General features: G+C 40.5%; 1 long non-coding RNA gene across 1 annotated transcript; it reads right to left on the reverse strand.

The window, feature by feature from the left end:
- Positions 1-2,168: 2,168 nt before the first annotated feature.
- LOC147492145 (uncharacterized) lies at positions 2,169-11,175 on the reverse strand. Its single transcript, XR_015198082.1, has 4 exons — positions 11,001-11,175; positions 10,836-10,924; positions 10,664-10,743; positions 2,169-2,435 (listed from the first exon to the last, which is right to left on the reverse strand). It is a non-coding gene; the product is annotated as an uncharacterized LOC147492145 (long non-coding RNA).
- Between the last annotated feature and the right edge of the window lie 5,990 nt (positions 11,176-17,165).

A 17,165-nucleotide genomic window follows, 5' to 3' on the forward strand; every position in this document is an offset into this window, starting at 1 on the left:
TCTAAACTTGCCAAATATAGTATAAAAAATGGTGAAAATAAATGGTCTACAATTAGCTAAATTTTGTAAATTGTTAACTACATTTGGCAAGTTTAGAATTTTTTGATTTTTTTGATTATTTGTGACAATATTTAGAATAGTTAGGAGATCATATCTACAAAAAATTGGTCTAATCCAAAACTTATAAATGTCCTAACGATTTTGAGTTTGTTTACGTGTCAAGATAAAATATGTCCCTAGAATCCCTCCTTTGATTGATATCTCCGTAATTTTCACAGATTGTAGATCATTGTTTTGACCTTTCCATCCAAAACCTCATCTTTTTGCCGACAGTTTGCGGTATATTATGATATATTGGACAACTTGCCTGTAAACCAGAGTTGCCAAATCTCATCTTATCAACCGATATTTAAAGGTATATTTTAAAATATTGGTTTTTAACACTTATGATATTTTGATCTGGCATGGCATTTTGTACTATGCCAACCACTATATGCTGGATTTGGGGGCATTATCAGGCATGTTGAAGGAAATATTGTCATCATGTACCATGGAGGGTCAAAACATAGGTTTATACTGTACTAGGAACTGAGAGGTATTGAAGTAGGACTACAAGCAGCTAGAATGGTTGGAATACAACATCTCAACGTCAGTTCAGACTTTATGAGGGCTATAAACATTTTGAAGGAGCAAGAAGTTACACCTTGGTACTGCCATAATATTTTGTAAGCAATTAAAGGACATGCTCAAGAATTCAAAAGTTTAAACTTTAGTCATACCTACAAAGAAGGTAATACAGTAATAGACTATATAGCTAAAGCAGGAGATCTAACTGATGAACATGTGATGTTTTGTATCAATCCAGTTGATGAGAAACTAAGAGCATCTTTAATGGTGAGACCTGAAAAACACCAAATTTTTTTTGAGCAAACCAATACCAATCTAAATAAACACCAAACAATTTCAGTGGAAACATCAAAGAGTGAGTACCAAATGTACGTCGCGGTGTTTCCAAAACCGCGCCAAATAAAGTCCAACACAGCCACTGCTTTCTGAACACCGCGAGAGAAAAGCCCACAATAAAGACTTGTTTTTGTTCAGAAATAAGAAAATGTTTTTTGTCCACGCGGTGTTGGGAAAGCTGCGTGGTGTTTCGAATACTACGTCGTACATTTGGTTCAACACCAAATCAAGCACCAAATTCCAGCCAATTTAGTGTTTGGTTTGTGTAGACACCCCATTTTTGCACCTCAGGCATAATTCATTCATGATTTTGCCTTAAATTAAATTTGATCATATAAGATGATTTGCTTTCTAGAGTCTTCTTTTCTATATCAAACTTCTTTCTATTCATCTTTTTTTAGCGTCTTTAGACTCTCCTCATCATGTTCTAGCTATGGCTGAAGTTTCGTTGCTTTCTGAGTTTTGAGATGAAAATGACCAAAATGCCCCCCAGAACCCTTTGGAGCCCAAATCTCGTTTTTCCACTCTTTCTTTGGATGAGATTATTTCATATTTGAATTCCCTTGAAAAATCCTTCGAAATGAGTACAAAGCTTGCCTAGGTTACTTTTGGATTTCGAAACCCTAATCTTGCCCTATCCCGCTTTGATTAGTTATGCGCCTTTGTTGAGTGCAACAATTTTTGGAGTAAGATTTCGACCCAAGGGTATTTTAAAAGTTCATGAACCTTCCTAATGGATTAATTAACAATTTTTTGTGAAGAAGAGTTTGCCTAATTTTGACCCGGTCAAAGGGAATTTCTTGATTTGAAAATATGGTCAAAGTGGGCCTTTTTGTGGATTTTGGACCCGTGCTCATGGACTGTGGATCCAGCTCGAGTTGGACCTTTTTATTAGGGTTTCTAGCCCATTTTCAAGCCTCTAAAAACCTAGATAACCTTCCTTAATTGTTTGATTTGATTTGATCCCTAAAATCAAGAATATTCTAGAGAATATGCCATTTTGGAGCCAAGTTTGGAAACCCTGGATTATGGGCTCATTAAGGACGTGTAGGGCTTGATTTTTTGCCCTAATCCATCTGAAATATCCAAAAACCAAGGGCCAAGATCGCACCCCTTATCCCACCTCTTGAATCAAGGGCCAGATTTAGGAGGTGCAACCAAAAAGAGATCAAGCCATTGGATTTTTCTTCATCAACACTCAGCCATTGGATCAAACTCATTACCATATTGAAATCCATCCCAAAAAGCTATAAATATGGGTCTCATTCACCCATAAAAAATAATCTAGAGCAAGCTAGAGCTAGGAATTCGGAGTTAATAATCTGGACCTAGTTATTCAGAGCTAATAGCCTTCTTTTCTTCAGTGTTCTTCATTTTTTCTTTCTAGTTCTTCATTTTTAGCCTTCTTTTCTTCTTGTCGATCTTGAGTAGAAACTTCTTTTCACCAAAAGTTGTTTTTTTCCTCAAATCACCTGTTTCAATCCAAAAATGACAATTGTCAATTCAAGATCAAGTTTATCATCAATCAATCAATCAATCTACAATCAAGTATGAGGCAACATTCCAAACAAGGTGACATCTTTCTTTTCTCTTTTATTTCCTTTAGCATTGCGTTATTTTATTTTTTTAGTTTTATTATAGCATATAGTTATTAGTTTTTAATCCAACTTGGTAGATTAATTTTTCAAGCTTTCTTCGTTTGCCTATCTTAACACGTTACACCTCAATAGAAGTAAAATTTGGTTTTACCAGCGATTGTGGGTGCCTAACACCTTCCCCAAGATCGTATCCTTGACTCCCGAACCCAATAATCATCTAGTTTCGAGGGCTAGTCCTTCACATAGGTTTTACTCAACTTTTCCTTAATAAAGTTAGTGGCGACTCTAAAATCAATTGCATAGACTTAGGTACACATTTTTGTGCTTACAGTTTTTTGGCGACTCCGCTGGGGAACTCCCTAGAGAGTCAGACTTACGTTTTCTTTTGAGGTGTTTCAGTTAAGATAGGAAAGAAGAAGGCTTATCCGGAAGCCAGTTGGAATAGAAAGCCAGGGTTAAGGTTATCTCGTGCAACCGTTAACTCCCTTTTTGAAATGGAGAATCTACCAGCTAATTCTCCTCAAGGGTCTCTTCCAGTAGCGTCTCAGCCAATGGCTAGTTCCCCGCTTATCTCTCAAGGTGAACAATCACTGTCTAGCAATGGACAACCACCCCAAGGAGGTGGTCAGAGTCCAACATCACCCCCTCCTGGATCGGAAGACTTATTAAAGCAAACTGTGGAAAGGATGGTCCAAGAAGTACTATCCAAACTTATGAACCAGGGGCAAGGACAACAATCTCAAGGGCAATCCGTTCCATCACTACCACCACCAAGGTTTGATCTTAACCTACCTACTCCACAAGCTCAGTTGCCTACTAGGAACTTTACACACCAATCCACCCAGCTACAACTTCCTATATCACCTCAGACTCCAAACCAACCAATCTCTCATATCGACTCAACCTACATGGCTCAACCCACCATTCACCATTCATACTATAACCCAAACCAACATACATCCACACCCATGTTCACCCCAAATATATCCCAACCCATGAGCTCTACACCATTCATGTTCCCTCCTTCATACGTCACACAAACACCACAACCTACCACCTACATGAACACCCAAAACCAAAATCCTATAAGCCAAGATCAATACCAAGGCCCAGTGGTAGACAGATTGAAAAAGATTGAGGAAGCACTGACAAAGATCAAAGCGGACGAGTTTGACTTGGATAGTCTTTGTCCATATCCACAAATTAGGGTTCCACATGGTTTCGAATTCCCAAAGATGGAGAGATATGACGGAACTGGGTGTCCTAAAGCCCATGTGAAAATGTACGCTAGCTACTTGCAGCCTATGGGGATCGGGCCAGAACTATTGGTCCAATTATTCCGAGGAGTTTAAAGGGTGCGCAATCGACTTGGTGGATGAACACAGACGCTTCGAAGATGAAGAACGGGCTGAACTTGCAACAGACTTTTTGACCCATTTTTCATACAATACGCACATCCGGATGGGTCGAAGACAATTGGAGCACTCAAGCAAGGTCCGGTTGAGACATTCACGAATATGTAACCCGGTGGAGGACCAAGGCAGCTCGAGATTCTAGACAGGCCATCGAGACGCGAACGATTGAATGGTGGTAAAAGTTTGAACTCGAGAATATGCAAATCGATTGAGTCTCGGCTATCATCCATCTTTTCGAGCTTTTGGTTTCGGCGGGGACTCAAATTGAAGATGCTTTTAGCTTGTGGAAGTATGAACTTCAATTGTATCGTTAGGTTCAAATGATGCTTTCGAAAGAAGAAGCCACCTTCGCCTTGTCGATAAGCCGAAGGACACACATGCCGCCACACAAGTACAGTCTCAGCCACACACACAGATCCAGGCAGAAGTGACAACTCATCCTTTTTCCAATCAAGTCATTTTCCCTCCAAGACAGCAAGACAGGGGTTTTCCCAGGCAACAGAGGCATTTCACAGAATTGGGCTTCCCATTACAAGTTGTATTGAGGGCTTTAGTCCAACAGGGCCTGATTACGTTAATGCAGCCGAGGCCTCCTCCAAATCCGGTGCCATTCTGGTACGACGCTTCAAAACATTGTGACTTCCATCAGGCTCCAGGTCACACGACGGAGAGGTGCATGCTCCTTAAACATCTTATCCAAAACTTAATTGATGAGGGTAAGATAGATACGTCCAGTCTTGGCACTCCCAATATATCGACAAATCCATTACCAGTGCATAATGGAAGAGTTAATACTTTGGAAGCTGTCAAGAAGGATCCGCATCGTTCATCATTCCGATCAGACAGACGTCCAATGTTAGCACCACAAGGCCAGTTAATCTTCAAGATGCCGTCAGAAGATGCATGGAGCAAATAAAGCCTAAAGGTATCCAATTAAATGAGGTGGTAGCACCATTTCTTCATACTCCACAGATTCAAAAACCGTTCAAGTTGACTAGAGAGCACCTGGAATCCTTTATGATGCAGAGGCCCATTACAAAATGGGTAGATCCTTTGAATACATCTCAATCTGGGGCATCACAAGTGTGGGGGAGAACCTCGAGGACCCATGATTAGCCGAGAATCCAACTCGGCAGCAGGTGATCCCAACTCCGATCACAATCCCCAAAGTCCGGTTTGTGCCGGCTAAGAGTCCGCGATACCGAGGGAGGTTCTAGGGAAAAATTAATTGAGCAGAAAAAGTACGGATGACTTCGACAATCTCACTACATCAGTTGAAGCAATTAGAACCTAGTTTGGCAGAGGAATGTGTTGAGACTCACGGTTTGACAAGAGGAGGAAGGATATACAAGCCACCACACTTACAGAAGGATCAGGTCTTGGCCCAACAGCCTGACCCGCCCACGGCTACTGAACCAGAAAAGCAAGAGGGTAATGAAGTAATCCAACAATTGCAGAAAACCAAGTCCAATATTTCCATATGGGGCTTACTCATGGCGTCACCCCAACATAGGCAAGCAGTTCTTCAAACCTTGAACCAAGCTCATGTTCCAAATTTCCATCATCCGGCCCGAACGATTTGGCGCGTACTATCGCTTCCCTCAGGAAGACAAACTCCATAACATTTTCTGATGATGATCTGACCGCAGACGGAGTAACTCACACGAAAGCATTGACTATTACGGTGCATTGCAACAACCATAAGGTACCATTTGTACTGATTGACAATGGATCCGGTTTGAATATCTGCCCAGTCAATTCTGCGAAAGCTATTGGAATCATGCCAGAAGACTTCACTTTCACTAAGGATACAGCCAGAGCAGTTCATGGGTTTGATAATCAGAGAAGAGAAGTCCTTGGCGAGTTTACAACCGACGTCCAAATAGGTCCAGTCACGTTCAAAGTCACATTCTTGGCTATGGACATCGAGGCTAATTACAATTTCCTTTTGGCGTGACCATGGCTACACCAGGGCGGCGCAATTCCTCTACACTTCACGAAAGCTTAAGTTCTTATGGCAAGGGAAGATTATCGCATCACCGGTGATTCGGGATGATCCGGATTCTTCGAAAGAGCATAAGGTAATACCAATGATTGAAGAAAAGTGTAACTACTGCTGAAGAACCATTAGGGATTGTGGAGTTTAGAGCACCCGACAAGGAGAAGCTCCCCACCCGTTTTGCAATGGAAATCCCAAGGCGACTCGGTTGTTCGCGGAGCGAACTATTTTCCGTGACTTGGATTGGGAAAAAACCAAAAGCGGCATCTTAGAACCGGCCGCGATTCCTAGTCAAGATGATCGAAAAGGACTAGGCTATCTTGAGGAGGTTGTGGAAGGATGTCGAGAATTGTTTATCAATTCTAGTGCCACGGTGAATCATCTCAGATTGGCTCTACCTGATCTAGGGGCAGAGATTGAGGCTATTATTGATTCCAATATATTTTGGGGCGAAGACGACGACCCAGATCCAAACTCAGAAGTTACTATTTCAGAGCGAGATGTTAATTCCTATTCAGGATATCGCCAACTTAGGTTGGATAATGAGGTTAGACAGTTTAATTGGATAAATGAGGTTGGATCGACATCCTCCTCGGTATATGGACTATACTCCATCTTTTACTTTGGCCAGTTCCCCCGGGTTAGATGCTGACCCAGGAGACGAGACTGTCACTCCTTATCATGTCCAGTTGGACCCTCAGACCATACTTGATTTGGATGATTTGTTGAATATGGAATCTCTTATTGACCGAGTTTCAGTGGATGTTGAGAACATGCCACTTCGACTCCCGCCTTAATATGAAATTTGGGAAAGGTTTCTAGATACTTTAGATTACGATGAGGATCCATTCATTGATGGACACTATGATGATTGGGGAACCCAAATATCCATGACCGATCCGGTCCCCAATGACATAGTCCTCTTTTGAGCCTTCGGATGAATCGATATGGCCCAAAAAAAGCCCGTGAGACTTTCTGTTTCAACCCATGTATATAATCATATTTCAAAAATCCAAAAATTCAAATATTTCAAAAATCCAAAAATTCAAATATTTGAAAATCCAAAAAATTCAAATATTTTAAAAATCCAAAAAATCAAAAAGTTTTAAAACTCCCCATGATTTGATTTACCCCTTGCCTTAGGGCAAGATGATTGATGATTTGTGCGGTTATGACCCCTTTTCCCAAACGATGAAGAAGAAATGGACAATGAAGTTCTTTGAGTCCATTCTTCCTCACTTAACATTATGAAGACCGATCGGCGCCCCGGTCATTGAGGAAACAGACAATTAATCTTAGCACCACGGAAGAACCACGCCGATGTGAAGATTGGTACAACTCTAACCCTCTCTCGAAAGCAGTAAAACCCGATTGAATTGCTAAAGGAATACAAAGACGCGTGTTTGCTTGGTCCTATGATGATATGCAGGGGCGACACCAATATAGTAGTTCACAAGTTGCCACTATCTCCGAGAAAGAAACCGGTTAAGCGGCGAGGAGGCTTAGACCGGAATGGATGCTGAAGATTAGAGAGGAAGTAATCAAGCAATACAATGCTGGTTTTCTGATGGTAACTCACTATCCTACTTGGTTGGCTAACATCGTCCCAGTCACCAAGAAAGATGGTCGAGTAAGGATGTGCGTCGATTACAGAGATCTTAATAAGGCAAGCCCGAAGGATGACTTCCCGTTGCCTAGCATTGATATGCTGGTAGATAACACTGCTGGTCATGAACTATTATCATTCATGGACGGATTCTCTGGATATAACCAAATCAAGATGGCAGAAGAAGACAGAGAGAAGACCTCGTTTATCACCCCATGGGGGACCTTTTGCTACAAAGTTATGCCATTTGGTTTGAAGAACGCGGGAGCTACGTACCAAAGGGCCATGACTGCTTTACTCCACGACATGATGCATGTGGAAGTAGAGGTGTATGTGGATGATATGATTGTTAAGTCATGGAGTCGAGATGACCACTATGTGAATCTGAAGAAGTTGTTTGAACGGCTTCGTAAGTTCAAGTTACGGTTAAATCCTCAGAAGTGTGTTTTTGGAGCCACGTCCGGAAAGTTGCTTGGTTTCATGGTTAGCAAAAGGGGCATTGAAGTTGATCAGGCTAAGGTCAAAGCCATTGTGGAAATGCCCGCACCCGCTACGGAGAAGGAAGTCAGAGGATTCTTAGGGCGACTTCAGTATATCAGCAGATTCATTGCACAGCTCACGCCCATTTGTGAGCCTATCTTCAAGTTGCTAAGGAAGGGTCAACCTAAGGAATGGAATGAGGAGTGTCAAAGGGCCTTCGACAAGATTAAGCAATATTTGTTGAAGCCGCCGGTACTTGTTCCCCCGACCCCTGGCAAACCATTGTTACTTTACATCTCCATCCACGAAACTTCTATGGGAGCGATGCTTGGACAACTATGGAGACAGATTGTTGCAAATGCGTTAGAAAGTGTCATAAGTGTCGATTCACGAATTTGATCGCGGCGCCGCCGCCGAGTTAAACCCATTTTCTGCGCCTTGGCCGCTTCTCGTTTGGGGGCTCGATGTCATTGGCAAGTTAAATCCTTCAAAGATCCAAATCCGGACCGCGGCTTTGTCCTTGTTGCCATTGATTACTTCACTAAATGGGTCGAAGCTATATCTTTAAGTAGTGTCCGCGGCATTGAATGTGGCGAAGTTCTTCGCGCACCAACATTATTTGCGGTATGGGATACCGCGTGAGGTTATCATCACGATAATGGTACATGCTTCAAGGGGAAGGAGTTTAATGCTATACTGCGCCGGTTCAAAATTGGCGACATTTGTCTTCACCCTACGCACCTCGGACTAATGGGGCGGTTTGAAGCGGCAAACAAGACACTTGTCGAGGATTGTAGAAGATGACGAGACATACAAAGACTGGCATGAGAAGTTACCATATGCACTATGGGCTTATCGAACTTCGGTTAAATGCGACCATACGAGGTCTACTCCTATGCACTAGTCTATGGAATGGAGGCCGTTTGCCGGCCGAAGTAGAAATGCCTACTCTACGTGTTTTGCAGGAGGGTGCCAGTTTAGAGGAGGAATGGATAAGCCAGAGTGGAATCTTTGAACCTAATCACAGAAAAGCGACTTAAAGCTACGGCTCATGCACGAGCTTACCGACAAAAGAATCGCCCGAGAGCATTTAATAAGAAAGTTAGCCCCAGAGATTTGAAGGAAGGGTATTTGGTCCTCGAAAGAAATTAGGCCTAAACATCCGCCGCAATCCCACGAGGGAAGTTCGGACCTAATTGGGAGGGGCCCTTCATTATTAAGAAGATTCTACAGGGAAAGGCTGTGATCCTCACCGATCTTGACGGTGTTGAGTTCTCCAATCCTACCAATGCCGACCGGTTAAAGAGGTACTTTTGTGACCCAACCTTGTTTTTTTCGACAAAAAGAGTATAGTGGAAATCTTAGAGAAATGATGGGACGAGGCCCTTTTTCCGATATATTAGCCTAAAAAGCCCACCCAATGTCATGTTTCCTCTAGAAGCCATTTTGAGCCTTGGCCTTTTCTTTCATCCCCACGATTTGACCTATGTCCTTTAGGAAACTAGTTTTACCCTTAGCCTACCCATAGATACCCCCAATCCCATTTTATAGAACTTGTCATGATCGGGGAAAATCATTTTCATCACCAATTATTGATCGTTAAGTATCTACTATGGTCCCAATCTACAATATGCTATGATTACCCCAATGGTTACCCCAAAGAGAAAAAAAAAAAAAAAAAAATCATCAAAGGGCGTAAAAATCCATGCAAAGGCAAGATAAAATCAATTCAAAGGGTGGTTCATAGGAAGTTTAGGATACTTTATCATTTTCGTTTACAAGTGACAAGTTCTACCCTAAATTAAAAAAAATCCTTATTCTTTTGACCCACTACCTAAGCCTACATTATAGTCCCATGAAAGTCCGGCTCTTGATCTTTAGATCCACTATGTCTCCTAGTTGAGAAAGGTTCAAGGTAAAAAGGGTTTGGCATTGGAAGATACACCAATACAAAGTGATCCATTCAGAGGTTATCAAGGCCAGAAAGGGATGTTTTCGGAAGTGTCTCTAAGAAGTTGTCCTATCGTCTTTATGATCATTGTGAGTGGTGGAAAGGATTTATGGTTGGTTTTCAAAGATATAGTGGTTTGAGCGGTGGAAAGGATTTATGTTTGGTTTTCAGCATATAGTGGAGATCATGCAATCAGATAGGGAAAAGGGTGGTGTGTGCTTACTACGTTTGGTGCTAAGATTAATCGTACTCCTATCCTGAGGTCGTTCTCGTGAGGACCTTCTTGTCGGTAACTCGTTCCCACACCTTTACTTATTATTCAATCATTTGTGGTATTTTTTGTTCTGCGGAAAAAAAAAAAAATGTTTTGTTTTACATTGTTTTCAAAAAAAAAAAAAAAAAAAAAAAAGATTTGTTTTCGAAAACTTGGTTTGCTTGGGATGGCTTATGATGAAAAATCTAGGATGACACTACAAGCATGTAGAAAATTCTGAAGCCGATATATCCTAACTGAACCATGCACTTTTTGTACTAACATAGCATTCAAATAATTTGGTTTATACATCCATCATAATCTGACCACTCATGCATATTCTAATAACATAGTTGCATTATAGTTTTATGTATATATATTATGTATATTATACTAACCTGTCATTGGAGAGAAATAATGCCCGTGCCTATTCTTTGCCGATAAACTGTTTTCCTTAAAGATCAAGTGCTGTCGATGACTACAAATTCCAAAAGTACGGTGAAAGAATAGTTGCTGCCATTGGCAAATCAGGTAATTAAATGAGATTTGAATCACAGAGTTTGAGCTTACCATTGGCAGGCATCAGCAACGAGACACCGTAGTCACTTTGTTACTGTGTTTTGCTTGGACGGTCAACAGGTATGATTTCCTAATCCCACCTTGTTTATATAGCATGAGGATTTGCATATAAGTTAACTTGTATTATATGAGAAAAAAAAAAAGGAATTGGCTTACCGCGCGTGGTGCTGCGCTTCATGAGCTTTATTGGCTTGCTGGACGTCGGCTAAGGTACGCCTCTCTATCTTCATTCGTCTGTTTATATAGAGTTTGTGTGCTTGATCAAAATTGGAAAGTACATGGGTCGGTGGTTTTTGTTTACAAAAAGGGAACCGTGTACAAAAAAAGAATTGGTCGTTTTTGAGAAAAGACAAATCAGTTTGACTCTTCAAAGATTCCCTTCCTTTTAAACCGAAACTGTTTTTATAAAATGATACGGTGCAAGCACCAGATAAGGAAGGTCGGGTACCCCTTGCCCATTTTGGCATAAGGTTCGGTCCTGTTCAATCAGTTTTGGACCCGTTTGATCCGGTTGGCCCAGGTTGACCCGGTTGGTCTAGATTGACCCGGGTTTGAACTGTTTGACCCGGTTCTCACCAGTTGACCCGGTTTTGATCGGTTTTCACCAGTTGACCCGGTTTTGACCGGTTTTCACCAATTGACCCGATTTTGACCAGTTTTGACAGTTGACCAAGTTTGACCAAAAAAAAAAAAAATCCAAGAACTTTTCAAAAATAAAAAAATGATGAATATTAGTACCATAGGGTTCTTACCCTCCAGTATGAGAAAATATTCATCAAGTTTTGTTTTCACCACCGCACTATTGGTAACCATTTGATCATTAATATCATTTCGGTAACTCCATTTTGTCTTAACATTAAAATTGTTCATGGAAACGATGTCGGTTTTCGACGAATTTCATGGATGGATCGGCTGAACTCATAGTGACGATCTTTTCCAACCCAAGTATACTTGAGCGTAATTGATTGATTGATTGATTGAACTTGAATATCATCATCCCCAAAGATCCATCTTTCATCTCCAAAGACATCTCTTATCTTCCCTAGCGGTGTTAGATGCGTAATGTCTTCGTCCATCTTCTTTAGAATCTCCTATCCCCATGGATCTTCTTGCTCTCCCGTTGAGTCTTTCCTTTTCGTCGGTGTTTGGTTATCACCATTATATGAGAATCTTTAATCCAAGTCAAAATCATGAATGAATTGATCTATCCATTTGATTTCACCCGGTTTTCCAAAATGAATTTGAAAATATCAGATTTCAAAAAAATTTGTCCCTCGATTTCAAAAAGTTGTTCATCATTTTTCGAAAATATTTTTCAATCAACCAATATCATGTTACTGCGGTGTAAGTCCGTCCGATGCTTCCGCTAGCATTGATATTTTTGTCTTGTGGTATAAGTCCGTCCGATGCTTCCACGGATAATCCAGATCACCATGTTGCGTGGTATAAGTCCGTTCGATGCATCCACCATTCAATCATCGATTTTAAGCCCTCACAAACAACTTGAAAAAAATCAAGGATTTCAAATATCTAGGAAAAAGCCCTATTTCAAAAATATTTTTCAAATGAATTTTCAAAAATTGCATGAGATCTTTTGGTGGAGCTTGACAAAAATGGTTTGTCTCCATGGCTTTGCCGCTCGGTTCAAGCAACCTCCGCAAAAGAGGGGCAAATAGACACCCCATTTTGCACCCTCGGGCATAATTCATTCATGATTTTGCGCTTAAATTAAATTTGATCATATAAGATGATTTGCTTTCAGAGTCTTCTTTTTCATATCAAACTTCTTTCTATTCATCTTTTTTTAGCGTCTTTAGACTCTCCTCATCATGTTCTAGCTATGGCTGAAGTTTTCGTTGCTTTCTACGAGTTTTGAGATGAAAATGACCAAAATGCCCCCAGAACCCTTTGGAGCCCAAATCTCGTTTTTCCACTCTTTCTTTGGATGAAATTATTTCATATTTGAATTCCCCTTGAAAAATCCTTCAAATGAGTACAAGCTTGCCTAGGTTACTTTTGGATTTCTAAACCCTAATCTTGCCCTATCCCCCCGTTTTACCACCGCTGCGCCTTTGTTGAGTGCAACAATTTTTTGGAGTAAGATTTCGACCCAAGGGTATTTTTAAAAGTTCATGAACCTTCCTAATGGATTAATTAACAATTTTTGTGAAGAAGAGTTTGCCTAATTTTGACCCGTCAAAGGGAATTTCGCGATTTTGAAAATATGGTCAAAGTGGGCCTTTTTGTGGATTTTGGACCCGTGCTCATGGACTGTGGATCCAGCTCGAGTTGGACCTTTTTATTAGGGTTTCTAGCCCATTTTCAAGCCTCTAAAAACCTAGATAACCTTCCTTAATTGTTTGATTTGATTTGATCCCTAAAATCAAGAATATTCTGAGAATATGCCATTTTGGAGCCAAGTTTGGAAACCCTGGATTATGGGCTCATTAAGGACGTGTAGGGCTTGATTTTTTTGCCCTAATCCATCTGAAATATCCAAAACCAAGGGCCAAGATCGCACCCCTTATCCCACTCTTGAATCGAGGGCCGATTTAGGAGGTGCAACCAAAAAGAGATCGAAGCCATTGGATTTTCTTCATCAACACTTTCGACCATTGGATCAAACTCATTACCATATTGAAATCCATCCCAAAGCTATAAATATGGGTCTCATTCACCCATAAAAATAATCTAGAGCAAGCTAGAGCTAGGAATTGGAGTTAATAATCTGACCTAGTTATTCAGAGCTAATAGTCTTCTTTTCTTCAGTGTTCTTCATTTTTTCTTTCTAGTTCTTCATTTTTAGCCTTCTTTTCTTCTTGTCGATCTTGAGTAGAAACTTCTTTTCACCAAAAGTTGTTTTTTTCCTCAAATCACCTGTTTCAATCCAAAAATGACAATTGTCAATTCAAGATCAAGTTTATCATCAATCAATCAATCTACAATCAAGTATGAGGCAACATTCCAAACAAGGTGACATCTTTCTTTTCTCTTTTATTTCCTTTAGCATTGCGTATTAGGTTATTTTTTTTAGTTTTATTATAGCATATAGTTATTAGTTTTTAATCCAACTTGGTAGATTAATTTTTCAAGCTTTCTTCGTTTGCCTATCTTAACACGTTACACCTCAATAGAAGTAAAATTTGGTTTTACCAGGGCGATTGTGGAGGTGCCTAACACCTTCCCATCGTACCTTGACTCCCGAACCCAATAATCATCTAGTTTCGAGGGCTAGTCCTTCACATAGGTTTTACTCAACTTTTCCTTAATAAAGTTAGTGGCGACTCTAAAATCAATTGCATAGACTTAGGTACACATTTTTGTGCTTACAGTTTGGTATTCAAGAGGTCTCACCATTAAAGATGAAAAACACTAAATTTTCAAGAATTTGATATTTGGTGCTCAAGAGGTCTCACTATTAAAGATGCTCTAAATGTAATGATTGATGAGGATGCTAGAGGTGTAATAATTGATAGAGTTTAAGAAATACCTGTTTGGGTCGGTCATAACCCATAACTTAAAGAAAAAAAAACATATAGACCTGATCTACTTTTAGATTTTAGAGTTTGATGTTTTGATCGATATTGGTATTTTGCTCTAGGGCGATAGCTGCATAAATTGGGGTTTGGTTATAAAAAAAAGTAAAAAAAAAAACACAACTCAAGTGTGCACGAGTTACTCAGTCAAGAATAACACGAATCGCCCTCCACAAGGTCCACAAGGATCCATAGGTGGCACTGAAATACAAATGGCATTTCAAATTACTAATTCTACCTTGCCACTTGACGATCGGGTTCCACCATGTCCTTCCATGAATCCATGTATTGGGCTTGATCAGGTTAAAATGGTAAGTAAAGTAATCTTGAAACAACAAAAAAGAAAATATGTTGTCTGATTAATTATGTTGCGGAATGCTTGCAACTGCACGGGACCACGATCAATACATGTGGTCAAGTCAATGCTACACTTAGGTGATGACATTTTAGTGTCTTTATTATTATTATTTTTTTTTGATAAAGGTGTCCTTATTAATTCGAATTATGCTAAGTTCGCCACAATAGGAGGTACAAGATCAAGGTGCTTTATCCTTTAGGCTTCAGTGTATTTGTCTAACAGTTCATTATGTATTTATCTGTCGGTCCAAAGTACACTCAGGCACTCGGTAATGGGCTCAAGCATGCATATTGAAGTTTTGACTTGGGGACCAAAATTGGAGTTACATAAATTGGAATTGGGGTCAACCTACATGTCTGCATTTCCAAAGGCTGAAGCAAACCAATATGCCAGGCAGGAAAATATGAAATACATCCTCATATAGTCATGTTTGGTGTGAATCTTTACAGGCCTAAATTGGAATGGAAATGTGAGTTGTATTTGATTTTGACTGAGTTCGGTTAGATGCAAATTGCCTACGTATCAAGTTTTTAAGCCAAACTTGAATCAAGTCAGACGTAGTTTCTCTTCTCTTTATATAGGCAAGATGTCCGCGCTTCATCCTCTCCTGCGTCAGGTCAAGTTTGGGACTTTATGTCATTTAATAAACCATGATGGCGAGTTATGGTGAAGTAATAGCGTGCGCATCTGAAGCTCCGGTCTTAATGACGCTAGTTGGGGCATACGTTACTATCCATTGAAGTATGAGCTAGTGTGGACCTTCTGGAGGTCGTTGCCTAGGTCGAACTGGTGAAGGCGATCTCTACGGAGAGATCATGCCACTAGTGCGAGTCGTTGCCAGGCAATCTGGGATTGCGGGTTGAGTCCAAGCGACCTGGAGATGTAAGCGAATGAGATCAACTGATAGCTCTGTATGTGCTGGACTCGTGTCTGATATCCATTGGATGTGGATATTACTCTCACACACAACCCCATCTCAGTAGGTCGCTATAACCAAAATAGCGATCTGCTGAGAGAGAACGGGGGAACGTGTATGGCACATGCGAGGGTGTGGGCAGTTTTGAATGTGAATAGCAACCGCTTCGGTTTAGGGTGGTTGAAATTATCACGTACTTGAAAAGACAACACATAAGAAGACGTGTCGATCTAGGTTTTGGTGTAATGATGGTTTGCATTGGGAACTGAACGGGCGGCTTGTATAAGACATTTTTGGAAACTAAAGAGTTTATGTTTGGCACATTTTCTTCACATTCTTAGAGCAGTTGAGCATCCAAGTTAGTTATCTTGCCATTTTTGCTTCTCTTGCTTTCATAGATAGCATTTTCGTGTTAGGGTTGTAATCTTTCTAGCGTAAAGGATGTCTAACTCTGATGATACACGTTCTGATGAGGTTATAGAGATAGGATCTGAAGATAGGATGGAGGACGAGGTTTCTGGGTCTGTTGTTGCAATTTCGAGCGGTGACCTTGTAGAGGACGGTTCTTCTTCTAGTAGTTTACCACCTAGGGTTGTAAATAGAAGTGCGGTCACGAACTTTGAAGATATTAGGTTAAGGTTTGAGATTAACATCCCCGACCTGGAGATACACGACTTGGATAATGTGGATAACGTGTTTAGCAGTAGTTTTTTACCGATAAATAGGGGGGTCGTTGTATGTGTGGGATAACTGAGGGCGGGGTTACGCTTGCCATTCTCAAAATTGACTTGTGATGTGTTGAACTTCAGTGGGAAGGCTCCTTGTTAGTTAGTTGGGAACAGTTGGAGGCTGTTTAGGGTTTTTGATCTGTTGAACGAGTCGGGGGAATATGATATTAGGCTCGATGATGTGCTCGAGAACTTCGCTATGAAGCGATCTCGGTTGAACAATTTTAGTTTACAAACTATGTCAAGTAAGTCGTCTGTTCTGAATGGGGTGAGTAACGAGTCTTGGGAGCAAAGATCATTGTTGTTGAGGGGGAACTACTGTGTGGTTGGAAGTAGTTTGAGATGTAGGAGTTGTAATTTTGATGGTATGTGTGTACTAGTGTTTGTACTTGTGTTAATTTCTTATCTCATTTTCCTGCTGGTTCTGATATTTGGTTTGTGTTCTTTTTACAGACGTTGTTATCTCAAACCGAGGGAAGAGCTAAAGAGATATTATTATTAGCAACAGTTGTTTGCCATTAGTAATAGCCTGTTATGGTGTAGTGAATGGAGTCGTTATGAGTAGATTCAATGATCTCAGAGCGATTCGTTGTGATTGTCAGCTCGAAAGGAATGACGGCCTGCATCATGAGTAGCATAGTGAGAACGGGGGGATTCACCAGCAGATATTAAAGGTACATGGATTACGTAAGCCTATAGAATAATTTCTAGCTGCATTGGACACTAGCTTTTGTTCTTTTCAATCTTCTTTTTCAAGTTCTCCAGTATTGTGATACGAGCCCA

Source organism: Coptis chinensis, chromosome 6 (assembly GCF_015680905.1).
Source record: "Coptis chinensis isolate HL-2020 chromosome 6, ASM1568090v1, whole genome shotgun sequence".
Classification (NCBI taxonomy): Eukaryota; Viridiplantae; Streptophyta; class Magnoliopsida; order Ranunculales; family Ranunculaceae; genus Coptis; species Coptis chinensis.